This window comes from Lissotriton helveticus, chromosome 5_1 (assembly GCF_964261635.1).
Source record: "Lissotriton helveticus chromosome 5_1, aLisHel1.1, whole genome shotgun sequence".
Classification (NCBI taxonomy): Eukaryota; Metazoa; Chordata; class Amphibia; order Caudata; family Salamandridae; genus Lissotriton; species Lissotriton helveticus.
In genome coordinates, this window is record NC_136065.1 from 999422019 (window position 1) to 999434663 (window position 12645).

Sequence of the window (12645 nt, forward strand, 5' to 3'; positions counted from 1 at the left end):
GATGTGTGCAAGGTGCATTGTACTTGCTGCCCAAGAACAGAGAAGGAGCTGCAACAAATTGCTGTCAGGCGGCCGCTCTCCTCCAAATGCTGAAGAAACACTGCATATTCACCGTGTGCCGATCTCAGGAGATTCCAAAATGGCAGTGGGGTGGGTGGGAAGGTGCTTCCCAACTGGGTACAGAGAAGAAAAGAAAACAGGGCTACCACCAACGACAGTGCGCACGCGCAAGGAGTAACAGAATGGGGGGCTTCTGGCTGCAGGACACTCCGGGATTTGCTGGAGCAGTTTGAGGTCAGGACAGGCCGGTTGGGCTGTGGCCAAGTCAGTTGGTGTCCTCTTCTTTCAGCACGGCTCTTCGGTCCTTCTTCTTCTTGTATCTTGTCTGTGGAGGCAAGGTTCAGGGTTGCCCCTAAACACTACATTTAGGGGCGTTTCAAGAAGGTAAAGGTTGGGACCAATGGGTCCCTTCCTTGTGGTGGGTACTCCCCCTATTATGGCAATTATATACTATAAGCCTCACTCTGGTTGGCTGAGTCCTCCCATCTTCAAGAGTGGCAGAGACTGAGAGTTGCGCCTCGACCACCTGAGGGGTGGGGTTGGCAAAGGTGGGCTCAACTATCTTGGTTTTCCCGCCAATTCTCCTGCCTAAATTGGGGTGAATGTACTGTGACCCCTAAAAACGTGTGTTGGTTAAAAATCCTAATTTGCACATTTAACTTACATATACGTCCTAGTATATGGTACCCAGTATATACAGGGCCTTTAAGTTAAATATCACTAGTGGACTGCAGCACCTATTGTGCCACCTCTAAAATGACAATGCAAAACGTCTTCAGCGCTGCTCCTGCAGCCTTACTGTGCAGTTTTAAATCTACACATTCAACCTGGCCAAATAAACGTTTTACTAGGCCTAAACCTGCCTTTTTATTACTTAAAAGTCACCCCTAATTTAGGTCCTAAATGCGTATAGGGCAGGGTACACTGCATTTCAGAAGTAGGACATGCATGCTTAAGATTTACGTGTTTCGGCAGTGGAGAATAGCCAATGTCATTTTTCACTGTGGCAAGGCTGGCTATCCCATAAAGAAGCACTGGGTTACATTATAACCCCTTGCAATGCATTACTTAGGTTTGGCAATAACATTAATAGTAATTTCAATTCCAATCCAAGTGGAATGTTCAATTACTATTGTGAAAATGCCACTGTTAGAAAGTTGGCATTTTTCTGCTTAAGCCTCTAGCAGCCTTTTCAGAGTTAATCCCCAAATATGACCTGGCAGTCTACTGGGAGGTGTGAATTACCAATAGGAAAGTGAACTAAAGGGCCTTGGCAGAGAGGAAGTGTGACCTTATCCTGACAGGATGGCCCGGGGAATGTTCACCGCAAAGTGCACAAACTTCAAAGATGCATCCCCTGTCAGTCAGATGGAACTCAACACCTAGGCCTGCCCCTGCCATTGTCCAAGTAGCCACAGTGCCACCAATCCCAGTGGGGAGAAAATCTGTTCCAGAACTGGTATTCAGGGGGACACTTTATAAAACTTTTTCTGCAAAAAATAACCTGAGGCTACCACTGCAGCCTCCAAGGTTTGACTCAACTTCCTGACTTGCAGAATTGTTTTCATTTCTGAACATAGATGAGTTCAACAGCACTAACAGCAAGTAGCAACTCAACAGCAACACACACCTGGGCTCTGACTTCAGACTTCACCCACTTGGAGTTTTCCATCCAGCGACATCAAGAGCCTCAAACTTCCAGCTGGTGCCGAGGTTCCTATCAAGGACCTAGCTAGCACCCCAACCTGTCAGCGAGGACTTTTCTTCCTAAAAATGACTATGTCAGAAGGTAAACTGTATACTGGGGTGAATCTGGTCCCTGTATCCAACCTGTACTTCATTGTGGCACCCTTAATTTTTTACTTTGACCCGGTCTAGTGCAACCAGATAATCACAGTTGTCACTTTGTGCTTTTTGGTGCTAGAAACATCTAAAACTTAGAAAAATCCTATCTCTAGTTCCCTACATTCGATTTTTGTCATTTTGGTGTCTATTTGTTAATTAAATGTTCTCTATTTTCTAAATTGGAGAGGGATTTTTATTGTGTTGTCGTTTTTTACTTTTTAAGCGTTTTGGTACTGATAAATGCTTTACATATTTTTCCTAAATTAAGCTTGTCTGCTCAATGCTACAGCTAGCGTTGAACTCAGGTTTAAATTGTAGAGCCCTGACTGGACCTAGTAAAGAATAGTGCTGATATTACTTGAGAAGGACAACCATCCACTTCAACTAATAATCTGCTTTCTCACAGGCCGTCAGCAAAAGACTAGACCAGGGTGCTTGGACGAGTGGACTACGATTTTGCCCATTGCTGAAGTGCAAAAATATTTCATTTATAATTTCAACACATAGATTTATATGAATTATTATCCAAAATACAACACGAGAATTCAATTGCAATTTCATGTTGGAAACTAGTACAGAACAGAGCACAGAAGGCCTTTTCTGTTCAGCATGTAGTTCTAATTAAAAACCAACAGGCATTTTTTCACTCATGCATGAACATTCACAAAAATAAAAAAACAGTACTAAATAAAATGCAATGTACATGTTTTGAAAATGAATCGATCTTGTTGCTGGTTTGAACATGAGGACTGAAAAGCGTTTTAACATATAGTTCTAATTAAGAGTCTTAACAACAATTGTCATGTGAAATCTTTAAAGTCTATGAATTTATGAGAGGCAACCTAAATGTGCACTTTTTTGTTGCGTGTGCTGCACAGTAGGGCAGGATATCTATTTAGAGTTTGTGGTCATTCTTTACATGTGCCAGTTGAGAAAAGTTGGCAAAGCAAATTCTCCTTAGCAAACTTTGTTTGTTCCCAAAAATAAAATGAAGTGCCACTGTACACAGTAAAGCAAAAGTGAATGTTTTAGCAGTTCTTTCATTGATTGATATTTTCAAAATACCCAGAATTTATAGCGTGCTATTAAGTATGACAAAAGAAGACCTTTATTATTCATGACTTTTTATTCTGTGGCAGGACCAGAGGTGAGGATTATGCTCTCATTTCTTTATTTCAAAACTCCAGCAGTGTTTAACTTCAATATAAAAAAAACTATCTTTCCCATGGGTCCCAGGGAAAGGTCAACAAGAATGTGAGCAAGGCAGCAGTGCTGAGCTCCCTGAAAGGCACTGGGCTACTGGGATATTTCCTCTTTCTTTCCTGCTCTCCGGCAGTTAAGTCATGGATTTTTTGTTTATCCTCATTGTGTGGTATTTTCTGCTAATTGTCTAATTGTGTGCCTATTTTTGTTGCACGGCTGTCTGCTGCGGTAGCCTGTTGTTCTGCTAATTCTCTGTGTGCATATTTAGCTGCGTGGCTATCCACAGCAGTAGTTCTGTGCCTCAGGATCTTCTCATCGCTCTTTCGCGGCACCTCCACAAACCTCAGGTCAATGTGGTAGCGGCCAAGGACTGCTAGAGGGGGCACGAGAACAGCCTTAGCCACGTCTTGTTGCTCCGCGGGGGTCTTGCGCTTCCTGTCCGTTTCGGATATCTGACAGCGGTGCGCCCCGCCGAGCCTCTACTCCCGAGCCGCCTGGAAGCCAGTACGCCCATATTAACAGGTCAGTAATTGAATATCGAAGCCGACGCCCATGAAGAGGGTCTGTAGCTGTGCCTCATTTTGTTTGGTAGGAACGAGACGCTCCCAGCACGTGAGTGCCTGCACCATCTAGGCTGCCTGAGGGGCAGGGCCCAGGCGTCCAAGATACCTTCTACAGGTGAGTCCGCCCCAGGACGCTTGAGAGCCCCAATTTTCCCACATCCAAAGCTTAAGGCTCTGCTCAGATGGCAAACACATAAGAGCCTAAGGCTCGCTGAACTGATGGCTGGTGGGGCAGCAAGGACACTACTAAGGTCCACCCCTGTAATCTGGAGCACCCCCTTGCAAACAATGGACAGGGAGTATGTGGAGGAGGAGTTACTAGAAGTGCTCCCTCAGATGATGAATTCTGTGAGGCAGCAGATGCCTCTATCCATCAGGCGGTTGCGGCGGCCATGGGCCCCTTCGATAGGCACCTCATGGAAATCACTTACGCATATGCCAACGACCCCCCTCCAAGGGGCATTCCCCCTTATACGCGCCCCCAAGCGCAGATAAGAGTCAGCCATAGATCTTGGTGCCGTCGAACGCCTTAAAAAGGCCTTCCTTGTGTCACGCCTGCACATTCCCCGACTCCCAAGATGGCCGCCTCGCATTGAGCATGCGCGAGGAAGTCAGGCAACAGTGAAAGCCTGGCTTCCCCCCAAGTGCGGCGCTTCGCGTTCTAGTGCACGGCTCCCTGTCGCGTCACTTCCTGTACGCCGCGCCACCCTTTCTGTCCCCGACGTTTTCTCCTTCGTTGCGGGAATCGCTGTACCTTGTTCCCGTTTTGTTGTACCTTTTCATCGGGCGTTACTCATACCCGGTAACGTCTTGTGTTCCCCAGGCCAAGTACTGCCTGTCCCTAAAGAGCAGCTTGGGTCTCCCCTTTCTTTTGACCTCATTTCTCCCCACCTGCACTTGAGCCGGCTGCCTTCTTCTGATTCCCCGGAGGCTGGCCGGACTGTTGCTGCTGGGTCCCGCTAACCGGCCGGTCCTGTTGATCCGTCGGTTGGCCGGGCTTGAGTGGTACGGTTCCGTTAGTCCTTCCAGGGGTTTCATGGGAGTTGGAGTCCGTTTATTTTCCCATACCCTCCTTGGAGCTACACAGATTTCGGACGACAGAACCCCTTAGGGATCTCCTCGAGATGAAGACCTGGTAAAGGCGCTCTGCGCACCTTTTTATATCTTTGTAACAGAATGTCACCAGACAGTTAAGACCATAGTGTGCTGTTCTTTACAGAGTCTACCAGTGCAACCCTGAAGTCCAGGAAGAGTATCAAAGCCTACTTACCACCACTACAGGGGGTGAGAGATTATTAGGGGCCCCTGGGTTCTTATGGTTTTGAATAATTATACACAGTCTAACCTTTCTTTTCTCTGCCAGAATATAGCTCTTCAGGATCCAATTCTGTTCGCGGGAGATTCATGTATGTAGGAACTGTCAAGAGAAGACTTAGGTAATCCCACTAATGAACAGCTAGTTTGTATGGTACTGACATTGTTCTTTCTTTCGGTACCAGTGTTGTACCAGCCTGTGTTGCGATTCCAAGGACTCAACTCCCTCTTCCTTTCCTTGTTTTGTTCCCTCCTTTCCCTTGCTATCACCAGTGTGGTCTAGAGTTTGATAGACGCATTAGGTGTAGGAGGGAGGGGTTGGGCCTGTCATCGGATCCGGAACATCCCTGCAGAGACTACACCTGGATCTTTACACCTTGCACGCACTTCCCTTGACACCCTGGGGCTTTGAGCAAGGTTCCCCCCTTGTCCTCACAGGGCAGGGGGAGGGACCTCGAGTCACCCAGCGAGTCCATGGATGTAGCGGGCCCATCTCGGCCCTGGCGCCCCCAGGCGAGCGGTGCAGACCCCCCTTCAGACATGCTGGTCCCTGAGGACCTTTTGCACCCCCACGGAATTGATCCCTGGGGATTAGGTCGCTCAATTCGTGACCAGCCGTCTAAGGAAACCCTTGGAAAAAGAGGTTAGAGACGGCCATAAGGCGGAATGCCCACATTCAGCCCTTGCAGGCAAGGTGGCGGTCACGCAAGATAGATCCCAGGATGACCACCTTCCTGCAAAAGTAGATTAGTTACCCTAAGAAAGGGATAGATAGGTCCTGGAGGGCGTGCCAGGATAAACTCCTGGACGCCTGTGGCCCACTTACTAAGATCCTGGACCTTACCGAGGAGGCTAAGGCTTCCAATTCTCCCCTCTCTCGGAGTCCGTGTCAGGCTGGGCAATGCTAATTGTGCCTTAACAAAGATAAGCTCTCGCAACTACATGTGTGTTCATCAAAACAAGGTAAATTGACCAAAAGTTCGTACACGAGAGACGACCGCCGGGAACTAACAGAGGAGGGATTGCCTGCAGCGGCACACCACCGCAGAGGTCACGTACTCGTTTCCTCAATTTGGCGCTATAAAGAATCCCCTCCCGGCTCCCCGCCTTACAGCATAGCGAGACACAGCGCTATACTTTCAAATGGAAATTACCAGTGGGATACGATAATTCTATCCATATACTGCAACTGATTACTTTGTCAAACAGCATCGACTGTTTCATATACATACAGAATACCCATTGCTTGAAACTGAGCTTTTAAAGACCCAGACTTACTCCAACCACACATTGGAATTGGAGTGGAAGCCCTGAAGAGTCGTGTGACTCAACCGCACACGACGAAACACGTGTCGGCGATTGATATTATTCTCAAGTCTGGAGAAAATTAAACATCTTGCTGTGACAAGAAGACTTACACCAAAGAACCTGCTTCTGCGCTTCTTTTTAACTTTTGGTCAATTTACCTTGTTTTGATGAACACACATGTAGTTGCGAGAGCTTATCTTTGTTAATTTGCTTTGTCTCTTGACTTGTTTGGACGGTTAAGGGTGTTTTGCCGTCTGCTCTTCACGCACTACACAACGACACTCTTGCTCCATACACACTTTGTAACGTTTTAACCCAGGCAGCGCGCCCCTCTAGTCCTAATTTTCTAAAAACCCCTTTGCACAGTATTAATGCTAATTGTGCCCTCTCCACTGAGAGGTGTCGCTCCTACTGTTAAAGGTTGACCCCTAACTTGGGAACCTCGCTTTCTCAGAGGCAGGTGCAGTGGCTATGGGGGGCTCTTCGGGGCGCCGTCTGTCCAGCAGTTGAGTACATTTGTGGCTACGTTTACCACCCTGGACAAGGCGCAAGCCACCATTAAGAGGGTCTTCCACCCTAAGGTTTTCGTTGGGGCCGGTTGTGGCGGGGGGCTTAGCTGTCCGCTTCTACACCCAAGCCCCTGCCAGGAACTTCAAGAAGGGACAGGAGCAACCCAAACAGGAATATTTCTTCCGATCCAGAAGGATCTACAGGGGTCGAGGCTCCAGAGGCAACGGCAGAGGCCACTTCCTGGCCCTATCAGGTAAGACTATGCCTTTCCCCCCCCCAACCCCGTTGCAGGCTGGCGCTTTTCGCGCACTATTGGGAGGCTTTGACCTCAGATTCTTGGGTTCTCCAAACCATCCAGGGTTTCGTATAGAATTCTATGGGCGCCCGGTATAAGAGGTTTGCCCACGCCCCCTCGTCTTCGCCGCAGCCCTGGTCGACAAAGACCTATTGCGTAAGGTAGTTTCCTAAGCAACCTCTTTCTGGTGGACAAGGCAGATGGGGGGTCAACACCCAGTCATAAACCTAAAGGAGTTCAACAGCTGGTTGGTCGACCGACATTTCAAAATGGTGGGAACCCACCTGCTGCTCGACCTCCTGCGCCCAGACGATTGGATGGTGCATTTAGACTTGAATGGCGTGTATTTGGCAGTCACGATTTTTCCCCCTCACCGCCGATTTTTTCAGCTTCTGTGGAAGAGTCAGGTTTACTAGTTCGCTACCCTCCCTTTCGGGCTTTCTTCCTCGCCTTGGTGCTTAACCAAGGTCCTCAAGCCAGTGGTGGAATACCTTCGAGCTCGGGAGTTCCGCCTCATCATTTACCTTGACGACCAGCTCCTCTTAGTCCAGTCTCCGACGCTGCTGGCAGAACAATTGCAGACGGTGGTGGCCTTGCTGCAAGGCCTGGGGTTCATTATCAATGAAAAGAAGTCCCTCCTTACACCAGAAAAACTAACAACCTTTCCCTTTTTCGTCATAGACTCAGTTAACAAGACCTTCAGTTTACCAGCCAGAGAGATTTCAAAGATCCGACGAGAGCTCAGGATAACCCTTGCCAGGCCTTCTACTTCTATCTAATAAGTTGCCAGAATAGTGGGGCTCCATTCGTCCTCTATTCAGGCCATCTTCCTGGGCCCGCTCCACACAACGCCCTCCAACGCCTCAAAGCTTCCCACTTGAGAAGGGGCCTACCGTATGCGGAGCAGGTCCCCCTCACAGAGGAGGTGAAGCTAGAAATGTGGTGGTGGTTAAACCATATGGAGGCTTGGAACGGGAAAGACATTTTTGGCTTGCCTCCGGACTTGGTTTAGAGTCAGATGCCAGCAAATCAGGCTGGGGGCTTGCTGCGGGACTCATCTACAGGAGGAAAGGGCTCCACAGATGAACAACTTCTCCACCTCAATTGCATGGAGCTATTAGCGGGCTCCTTCGCCATCAAGTGCTGGACCAAAGACAGGGTCAGCTGCAATGTACTCCTCAAGATGGACAATATCTCGGCAGTCAGGTATATAAACCACTTGGGTGGCATCAAGTCCAAGGCACTAGCGGATATTGCCATGGAATTTTGGACATTCTGCCTCCACTTCAATGCCTCGGTGTCTGCAGAGCACCTTCCCGGGGCAACCAACGTGATAGCAGATTGGTGCTCCAGGGCATGGGCGGATATGAGCCTCTGGCAACTGGATCCTTTGGTCTTTCAGAAACTATGATCCCTATGGGGCCTGTTCTCAGTGGACCTCTTTGCCTCTCGTCTGGACCATCAACTTCCCAAGTTCTTCGGCTGGAAGTCGGACCCTCAGGCAGCAGCCACGGATGCCTTCCTCCAGGATTTGTCGAAGGAGGCCGGTTATGCCTTCCCACCATTTGCCATGAAAATGCGCCTATCTGCCTAGGTCCGCAGACAGCAGGCAAGAGTAGTGCTAATCATGCCCTACTGGAGGTCACAAGTATGGTTTCCAGTTCTTTTGGAACTGGAAAGGGATTCTCCAAACCCTTCTACCCCAAGATCAGAGTATCCTCCGGGATCCCCAGGGAGGTCCCCATCCTCTAATCCTCCAGGACCAGATACCTCCCATGGCTTGGCAGATTTCCGGCAATGTTGGAGACTGTGGCCTATCATGAGAGGCTCAAAGGATTTTGGCAGAGGGCACTAACAAACCCTACAGATCAGCCAGGTCCAAGTAGGTGAGTTGGTGCCTTAGGAGAGATCAAGATCCCGTGGGGTGCGAAGTGGTCGACGCCCTCAATTTCCCGTCTTCTGAAGGTTTGGCTTACCGCACTATTCATTTCTACAGATCAGTTTTTTCGGCGGGCCATGCCCCGGTTCAAGAGGAAGCTGTGGGCGAGCATCCATTCGTTTGCAAGCTCGATAGAAGTATCCATTTATCACTTCCACCACAGCCCAGATACTCTAAGCTAAGGGACATTAACAAGGTGGTATCCCTTTTTAAGACGTGGCAGGCGAATAAATACCTGTCAAGGAAGGAGTTATCGGCAAAACTTGCCATGCTCTTGCGCCTAGTTTTCTGTAGGAGAGTGTCTGACGTGAGGGCCCTAGACCTCTCGGGTCGGTATTTTACCCCTTTGGGGAGGGGGCTCACCTTCCATATCTCATGGTGCACAAAGACAGGGTCCAGGACAATTTTGTATCCTGCATTTGACAGACACCCCAAACTGTGCATGGTACGCTGTTTGAAAGTTTATGAAAGCATGACAGACGAACATTGCCTTAATGGGGAGACCCAGTTATTGATTTCTCTCTGGAAACCTTTCAAACCGGTCTCCTCTCCCACCATAGCTAGATGGATCAGATGGGTCATGCAAGAGGCGGGCATTGACATCTCGCACATTGGCGCTCACTCAGTAAGAGGAGCGATGGCCTCTAAGGTGTTTTCACTCGCGGCCCGCTTGGAGGACATAATCAATGCCGCGGACTGGTCTTCAGATTCCATGTTAAAAAAATTCTATTTCAAACCAGTCGCGGACATGGCCTCCCTGGTGGTTGACAAGCTTTGAACGAGCATAATACTCTCCTCCGGTCCTGCCATAGAATGAAAAATGTCCTAGTACACATGATGGAAAGTTTAATTTCTATTAAGGACACAGGGGCAGGGATTATTCCCACCCAGAGTTCCCGGGGTTATCAGTCACCTTTTTTCCCCTCAGTATAAGAGAGACAGGGTGACGGTGGTCCAAATCGACATATAGGTTGAGTATACCTCAAGTATACAATGCTTGGATCAATGTAAAAATTGCTAATACAACACTGTGCATGCATTTCTTCTATGGTGCTGCTCTGCTTGCCTTGACTGTAGCATAATTGATTCCAGGAGGTACATTTTCAGGTTCATCTGTGTTCCCTCTGGCTTTTTGTAGGATCAGAATCGGCTAAAACGGACTAACGGAATTCGATGACGGGCAGAAGGTCGCAGTCAAGAGAGAGGAAGTATCCCAGAAGCCCAGTGCCTTTCAGGGAGCTCGGGACTGCCGATTTGTTCACCTTCTTGTTGACTTTTCCCTGGGACCCATGGGAAAAATAGTTTTTTTTATGTTGAAGTTAAACAATGCTGGAGTTTGGAAATAAGGAAATTAGAGCATAATCCTCGCCTCCATATCCTTTCCATCATGTGTACTAGGACATTTTTCATTTAGATGCACAATTATGAAATAGCATTGGTGACAAATTATTTTGGAAGCCGTACAAAAATAAGTAAATTTTGAAAAGTTCCCCTCTGTGATGTGAGTGATAGTTTTTTGGTTAGGCTTTGCGCGCAGTTATCATTTTGCGCTGAGTCATGCGCGCTAATGTTAGGCACATTGTGTTTCACGATTGAGACGATAATTGAACCCAAGGCCGATTGAGAGTAATTGTGGTCACTTATTTTTATTTTCTGTAGACATTAGTGACCAGATAATCCCAGATCGAATCAATAAAAAAGAAGGTAACAAATATTATTCTTTGTATTTTATATTTTCCTAATACATTTTTAAACCTCCTCAACAGCCCACTTAGACACAATCAGACAGAGTTTTAACAGAAACAAAACAAGCTCACAAACATATATTATAGCCTCTGCTATGGAAAAAGACATTGAATAATGTGGAAATACACAATCCAAATAGGCCATAGTGCCATAAAGCCATACCTTTGAGATATGTGCAATAATACATACAGGCAATATTCCATTAAGACTCTGCAAGCTCTCTTTGACCTTCCTTCCTAGACTTGCATTACGTGGCATGCAGTCTATCTTATCTAGGGTGTACCATGTGCCCAGGACTATTAAATGCAACGGTTCCTGAAACAAGTGAAAAGGCCAGAGATCACCCACTTTGGATCCAGATGACCCAATGAACTTGATATCAGTTTTTATGTTACTGTTTATATGTAAAGTAATTGACAAAATAACCTCAGAGAATATAGGCTATAACAATCCTTGACCATCCTCAGATAGGTTTCAGGCACGGATGATCTTTTTGTGTCCATCATAGGCAGGTCTGATAAATCTTTTGGAAGCTTTTTGCAGATACACATCTGGTCTGGAATAAATTCTGTTTGAAACACTGATCTCAGGTAGTGGCATTTCCCTGTTTACCTCTTCATTCTAAGCCGTTAGCTGCAGAGTTACCCTCTAGTCTTTATTGGCCCCAGCGTTTTTCCATACATGATCAATCAGTAGCCACCCTCATCTGCTCACGTATTTCCAAGTTCTACATATATGTTGATGTTACTCATGTGCTCAGACTGGAGGGTGGGAAGTGGCCTGGGGGAAAAACCTTGGCAGCTTCTAACATTCATGACATGACAGTGAATTAGGATGGATGTTTGTTGGCTAAAACCCACTTAGACAAAACCGAGGTGGGGAAGAAGCATTTGTGCTTGGTCTACCCCAGTCTGGTCTGATGAATTAACTGGGGAGAGAGTGGAGCACTAGCTCTTTCCTAGCACCTTTAGGGATGACCCTGTATGTTCTGCCGGTCACTGGGCTGTCCAATGGCAGACAGATGAAAAGTGTCACAGCTTGCATTTGACAGCTTCAAATTCTGAATAAGATTGTGTGGGATCTAACGAAAGAATCTCATATTGCTGTCATACCAGCATTAGTTTGATTACAGAAATTCACTTTCTTTGGATATGCCAATTTAAGCTATTAAACAATTGTAACTTGTACCGAATGAACCAGCGCAGGTAATGCTTGACGTTAAAAAATCTAACCGAAATTCCCTCTATTTTGGAGAAATGCACCGGCTGTCCATTAAAGAGAGGATTGTCTTTTAAGTCCTTACACGTTACACGTTGATCTATGTTCGGCAACAACTTCCGTTTTTTTAAGTCAAATTGCAAAGTTAAAACGCTTTAAGTTCAGTACAATCTTCCACATAGTATCTGTCGAAAACTCCACATGTACTTTTTTTTAAGCTTAGGCTGCGAGAGCAAGCCGGCTGCTAACCTTTGTTTGCTTTGCCATCTTTGAACAAAAACAGTGCTCTTTCAAGTTTAAGACTTCGGAGAGTATGAGCATTGCACCACCTCAGCAAAATGAAACCTTTCGGTGTATACGCAGATAAATGCATAGAATCAAACCGATAACCTGCTTGCAACTAGCACACATTAATAGGATGGCTATTTTTCAGGATACGATGTGGGCAGAGTCACCTGCCTACTAGAGTGTGCGCTCAGTGGACAATGAAACACTCAGGTTTCTTCACAGAATTAAATTTATTTTCTTGATTATTTCTTCAAAACATCTTTCGGCTTAAATGTTGCATCCACCAACTTATTGCAAGCATAATATCCATCTTATGTTGCACGTTACAACATCGTCATGGTTTTTACATCCACCGA